We start from the raw sequence: 6830 nt of genomic DNA on the forward strand, positions 1-6830 counted from the left end.
GGCGGCTGAGGGCACCCGGTGGGGCTCCCCCCGCGCTCCATCGCCGCCCCGGCCCGGCCCGGCCCCTGGCGCGCCCCGAGGTCGCCCCTGCAGCCGCTGCCCGAGCCCCCGCCGTTGGCCCGGGGCCGGCGGGGCCGGGGGGCCCGGCCCGGGGCTCTCGGCAGTGCTGTGCCACAGGCCCCGCGGCCAGGCGCCCGGGGGCGGCAGCGGGGCGGGGGGGGCCTGGCCGCGGCCGCTCCCGCACGGCCTCGGGCGCCATTGACCGGTCCCGGAGAGCAGCCGCTGTGGGTGGGGAGGTGCGGGGCGGCCTCTCGCTGTCCTCCCCAAACCGGGGCGGCGCAGCCCCCGAACGGGAGCTGCGGTGCACGTCTATGGCGGTGTGCATTCCGCTGAGATCTCCACCCTAGCGATGTTCAGCCACATGTTTAATTTTATGCGCTTGGTCACTTCCATGGCCGGTGAAAGGCCTGCTGGCCGGTAAGCGTGGAGCCCAAGCTGCAGGCGAGGAGGGAGAGCGGTGGGTACGCTCTGTGCGGAGGCCTGAGCGTCACCTGCAGGGTGGAGGCCTGGCTGCCGGCCGAACAGCGCAGGTTGGTTTTCTGTACAAAACCCTCAAATAAACTGTTTAAAAAACATAGTTTATAGGGTGAATGGTTTTTTTTTCCCCTGAAAATTCCACTTAGGACCCGACACTCGGGTGCGAGTTTCCCCCTCTGGGTGCCAGCCCACTGCAGAGCCCGGCGCAGGCTGACGGTGGCCGGTGGCCGGTGGCCCGGGGCAGGGCAGCTCGTGTCCCACGGCTGGGCTCCCGGGGGTGGGCAGGCGTCGGGTAAGGAAGGCGAAGAGGCAGCTCAGCCCGGACAGACGGTGCCTCGTGTCACGGGGGTCAGGGTCTCACAGGGAGGTTTTAACCCCGTTCTCACGATAACCCATAAGCAGGAGGTCTGCTGATGCAGAGACGTGCAGGAAGGCAGGTGAGTTGGACAATCGCCTTCTCGCCCTCTGTTACACGGTCTCGTTTCTGTTTCTGCTCCGAAGGAAGGCCTTGATCCAGAAAACTGGATGTATTCCCACTGAGGACCACGGAGCTGATCGCAGGCTTCAAGACTCCCTTGCCTTAAGCTGCTACTTTGCGGCTTTCCAAGAGCAGGAAAACAGGCTCTCCGGCAGTTATTTCACTATCAGCGTGAATGTGTCGGACCTATTTTCTCTGGGAAGGTGTTCGCTGGCTGCACAGGGCCAGTACAAAAGCCTTTGTGGAGGTAAAACTGCAGCAGCCCACGAGGCTTCTGCTTTATTACCGACACTTTCAATTGCAAATGAGAGCGTAGGCATTTTATAGTGCCTTTCACTGCGAAGATATCCCAGTAGTGGTTCATAAACAAGGAGTTAAGCAGCAAAGTACCACTAATGATGAGGGGTTAAGAGATATTTACTGGTGGTCTGGCTGGAAATTGCATTCACATTCGGCTTCCTCTCCTCCCGCTCCCTCCTAGCCCAGCTGGGGGATTTTCTGTTTCCTATCCACAGGGAGGAACCCTGTACCTGGACAGAATGGGATGGTTGAGGTGAAAACACCCCATGTGGGGGTGCTTGCAGGATTTGACCCTAAATATTTAGGACACCTTACAACAAGGTGCAAATTTTTCACGTTGGAACAATTCAGCAGGTTCTGTGGTGAACTGGCCACGTCGGCATGTTTAAACCACGGGATGTGCTTGTCTGTAAAAAATAGTTAATCTTAACTAACACTCACTCAGGGAGGTGTATGGACTGGGTAGCACGGGATGCCCGTGCGTGTGAGCGCGATATTCCCTTTGGCTTTAACGTGTTGCATACAGCCTTACATAAATTGTCCTGAGTGTAAATTAATAATTGCAGTTAATTACCACACATTTTCATAACCACCAAAATTCATTCACCTGTACTGTGTGGCTGAAAAACTGAAACAAGGAAAGAGGCAATTTTGGGTCTGATTTGGATGGTGGGATTAGCTGTGCAGGAGCAGCCTGCGACTGGCCTTTACGTCCCTGTGACCGGCCTTTACGTCCCCGTGCCTTCCCAGGGTGATGCTCTGGGAGCTGCCGGAGGACGGTCCCGCGGGCGCGGGTGTGCTTGTGTGGGCATGCAGGAGGTACGGCAGAGGGGAAGCCGACGGTGGTAAACAGTTTCCCAGGCAGCAAACCAAATTCTTGGGGCAAGTTGAGTGACAGGATCCAAGAAGAAGAGTTGAAGTTGAGGTACGTGCTCATAACATCCTGTTCAAACAATCGCCAGGAAACCGGGCGGCCGCCGCTGCTGGGACGCTGCTGGGGCTGCAGCGGCCGTGCGGTGCCGGGAGCCCTCGCAGGGCACCCGCGGCTCTGCGGTGGCAGGCAGGCTGGGCTCCGCCAGCGCTCATTTTTGGAAAGGATTGACTCCAATAAAAGCGAGGGTTGCAGGCTGAGGGTCTGGATGGTCTGGATTCGTTGCAGGGGTGGCAGGCAGAGGGTGGCCCTGGGCAGAGCCCCCCGGGGCTGCCCCTGGGCCTGGGTGCCCTGGCAGCCATCAGCCCCGATGGGTGCCTCTGCCAGGCCATTCTCATGCAGAGCCTGTCGCTGATCGGCTCATCAGAGCCCACGACTAGCAGCAGGTCGGAGTTAGTTACAGGTATGCACGCTTGTTCACCACAAATACACAAATCTCAGGCATTGGAACAGGCTGCCCAGGGCAGTGGTTGAGTCCCCACCCCTGGAGGTATTTAAAAGACCGGTGGACGTGGTGCTCGAGGACATGGTTTAGTGGTGGCCTTGGGTGATAGGTTAACGGTTGGACTCGATGAGATGATCTTAAGGGTTAACGATTCTGTGATTCTGTGATTCTATGAAATACACAAATAGAGTAAAAGCAGCAGCAAAAAGCAAAGGGACACACACACACAGAGGGAAACGGTATAAAAAATGCTGCGCTCCCGAGTGAGCCAGAGGATCAGCGTGCCCTGCTTCAGAAGTATTTTTCAGCTTCATTTCACCTGTCAAACTTGAAAAGCTTCCTCAGCACTCGGAGAGAGTTACCTGGGGAAGGCTCCGCATTAGATATTCCCAAGGGATCAGATGCCGGGGTGTCACCGTCCTGTTCTCTCATGCCACCTTCTATCCAAAGCTCTCAAAGCACTCCACAGTCACTCCCGGGTCAGCCGTGGAGCACCTCCCTGAAGCGGGGGTGTATTACCTGCGCTTGCTGGCCTGAGAAGGGCCTGGAAAAGCTAAGAGAGTGTGAATGAGTGAAACCCAGACGCCGTTCACCCTGGCTGGTGCTGAGCCCCCCGCTTTCTGTGTGTTCTGCCCGTCTGCAGCGTCTGCCTCGGGCTGGGTGGGCTCGGGAGAGCGTCTCCCTGCGCGGGCTGAGGGATGCTGCATCTCCTCCCGGCTTGCTGGCGTGACGGAGATTGCCCAGCTGAAACTGGGGGGTAGCTCTGTTCCCGGGGGAGACTGATACAAATGAGACAAGGATTTGGGGTTCTCCTGCGGTTTAATGCCCCTTCCTCTCCCCCATCACGCTCTGCACCGTTTGCTCCCAGGCAAACGTTGCTACAGGAGTAAATTATGGCGAGGATTGCGTGCGAAGGTCGCGGCGGGCTGGAAGCACCACTGCTGGGCTCTGGCGCGCTCCTGCCTTGTGACCGCAGGCGAAACCCTGCCTCTGCCGGGGCTCCCCTGCCCCTGGGCAGGGCTGATAACCCCTGGGCCGGCGGGGCAGGAGCGGCTCCGGGCCTGGCGTGGAGGGGGCTCCGCGGGCAGCCGCCCCCGCGAGCAGCCTTTCTCCCGATAAAAGTGCATGTGCTCAGGAGGGCAGTTTGGGGAGGCCTCGTCGCTTCAGATTAGGCTGTAGCAGGCGTATCCTGTTTTCTAGCAAAAAAAGGATTTTGTGGCCAGCTTTGTTAGAGAGGCATTGAAGATTTTTCTTTGTGTGCCTGCGCGTTTGAAGTTTACATGCTGGTAGCTGCAGACTTTCTACACGGTCTGGTTACATGGATAACACTTATTTTTAACCTTATTTTTATTAGAGGGTTGTATCATGCGGTCCTGGCTAGCCCGCAGGAAGGGCTAGAAGCTTCATGTAGGAGGGAGAACACTTCCTATCTCCGTGTAAACAGCCGTTCCCCCAGATGGGAAAAGCCAGCCCAGCTGCAGGGGAGGCTGGGGGCTGCATTCCCACATGTGGCAGCAGGATGAGGCTTTCCCGCAGCGGGGACGGACCTTGCTCTCGGTAGCCAGAGCCCTGCCGCTGCGCGGCTGGGTAGCACGGCTCTGCCTCGGGCTCGAGGGAGATGGAGGGGCAGGAGAGCTGCTGCGGGGAGCGGTGGCGAGGAGCGGCTGGTCACTGGGAGCTGCGATGGAGCAGAGCTGGCGGAGAGGTGGGCGGCCAGAGCGGGGCCGGGACGGGGGCTCAGGCCACGGAGCCGCTCGTGGAAGAGGAGGACACATCCCATGGGACGTGCTCCGGCGGGCTCTTGGAGTGAGGAATGCCAGGCAGTGAAAATGATTGTTACTGCAGGCTGGGCAAGAGCTGCCGTGCTGTGTGCTGTGCGTACACCAACACGGGGAACCCCGAAGCCTGAGCTCCGCAGGAGCGTTGGCGCTGGCTTCAGCGGAGGAAAAGTTCCTCCTGCTCCCTGCCCCAGGGTCACTAGAGGAGCTCGCAACTGTCCGAGGGGATTTAATGGTGCTGGTGCCTCTCCCTGCCTGCTGTAAGACTGAACAAACGCTGAGCCGGTACCGGGGCCTGGGAAGCCGGGACCCACGGATCGGGAGATGGCAAGGTCGCGCTGCTGAAGGCTGTAGGTAACGACACATATTTGCTCACGTGATTGCTTGCTTTGTTTAGGATCGCCAGGCGCGCTGCTTACGGAACACGGAGCAGGTCCCAGCTCAAACGCTTGGGTGCCAGGCAAGAGACAGCAGGCGACCGGCGCCAGAGCAGAGCTCCGGGCAGGGAACGGTGTTGGTCTGCGCGGCCAGGGTGGTGGAGGAGAATCTTAGGAAGAGATTTGAAGGGGGAGAATAAGGTGGACAGAGAGGAGCTGGGCCTGGTGCCGTAACCTGGGAACACTGCAGAGAAGGCAACGGCTGAGCAGCCTTTGGTGAGGAGGAGGATTCAGGGTGGGGAGCGCCGAGTTAGGCGTGGAAGGGCTGGGACAGTCACTGGGAAGCATTCACAGTGGAAGGTGAGGATGAGGAGTCACTTCTGATGTGAATGGATGTTGCCAGTCCCATCCGACTCGGCTGTGATGGTGACAGAGAGCGGCTCGTTCAGCTGCTCGGTCACTGGCTCTGTGGGTTTGAAATGCTGGCCGAGGGAGGCCAGCCGGGTGTGACAGTGGCTCTTCTGGCCCGAATGATTTTCTGCAGAAGTGCTGGGCAGTCCTGCCGTGCTGCCGATGGGAGAGTCGCTCCGTCACGGGGAGGGACGTGGCCGTGGCACAGAGCGCAGAGGACGTGCAGCCTGCGCCCGGGGTGGGGTGGACCCCAGCCCTGCTCCCTGCTCATGTGAGCCTCTGCCTGGCCGCGCTTCCCTTCTCGCAGCCGCTCCAGCGGTGGAGCGCAGGAGCTTTGGCCCCGGGGCTGTGTCCCACCACTTGCCCGTGCTGGAGGCCTCAGGGCTGGAGGGGGCGGCGGGGCTGCTCTGGTCCTGCCCGCAGAGGCTGCCAGCTGTGAGCCCTTGCTCAGCGGGAACGGCCGGCGCAGGGTACCAGAAACGCCTGGCGGGAGCCTAAATATAAAATCCTCTTTAAATGTACCTTTTTCCCCCGTGAGCTGTCATACGAACTCTCTTGACTGTTAAATAAACGTGCAGCATCTCTCTGCAGTTGTGTGTAGCAGAGACGGGGAAAGGGTCAGGGTTGGGCTCATCATCTGCCCCGAGCCGCTTTGTTTGGTACCGGCCTTCTTGACAAACTGTGCACAGACGTGCCCTCCTGAATGTCACGATAACTGAGGGGAAGAGAGAGAAAGAGGGCGTTTCAGCCGGGCGGGAGATTGATGGCAGGTCAGCGGGGCCAACAGAGGCAGCAAGGTTTCCGTAGAAAGGGAGAGGAGCCCGCGGATGCTTGAAGCGAGGGCGAATCCCACCCTAACAGTGCCCTGGAAACTCTCGTGAGCACAACCCGCAAAAACATTTTGCCTTCCCAAATTTGGAAAAACAAACAGGAGTAAAATCTACTTGCTTGGTTTTAATCTACTCAACGGAGTTGCAAATTAGCTGTAGTTTTATGCGGTGCGTGTTTATTTGAACTGTAATCTCCAGTGCTCCCAAAGGCTTATCCAGACCGGATTTCTCGGCCCCTTCTCTTGTTCACTTGCAGGGCTTTTTTTGCACGTGCGGCCACATTTTTCATGCTCGTGTTTTGCAGGGCTGGGGTGGGCTGGGGGAACCTGCTGTACAGGCCCCTGGGCTGCTCCAGGCACTTCCCGCAGGGTTCAGATACTTCTCCTACCTCACTCACTTCTCCTGGTTTTGAAAGCTTATTTCTGTCCCACCAGGATAATCATATTCCTTCTCCTTACTGTTACAGAGTTTTCTGCTGGATCTAGAAGTAATGGCAAGAGAGCAGAGAAGATTATACCCCACGTGGACTCTGGATGCTTTGTCTTGGGCCGGAGAGGCGCAGGCTGTTTCCCGCACCCCCAGCGCAGCCCTGGCAAGTGTCTCGTACGGCACAGGGACAGAACCGACAAGAACTGAGCCTGAAACTTGCGAGGCTTTGTCCGCCCCCGCCGCGCCGGGGGGCACGGTGCTGACGGCCAGCCGGCGGGCAGAGGGGCGGCTCGGCGGGGCGAGGGCTCTGCCCA

This window comes from Nipponia nippon, unplaced genomic scaffold, assembly GCF_047370975.1.
Source record: "Nipponia nippon isolate SJK-2023a ecotype South Korea unplaced genomic scaffold, ASM4737097v1 scaffold_13, whole genome shotgun sequence".
Lineage (NCBI taxonomy): Eukaryota > Metazoa > Chordata > Aves > Pelecaniformes > Threskiornithidae > Nipponia > Nipponia nippon.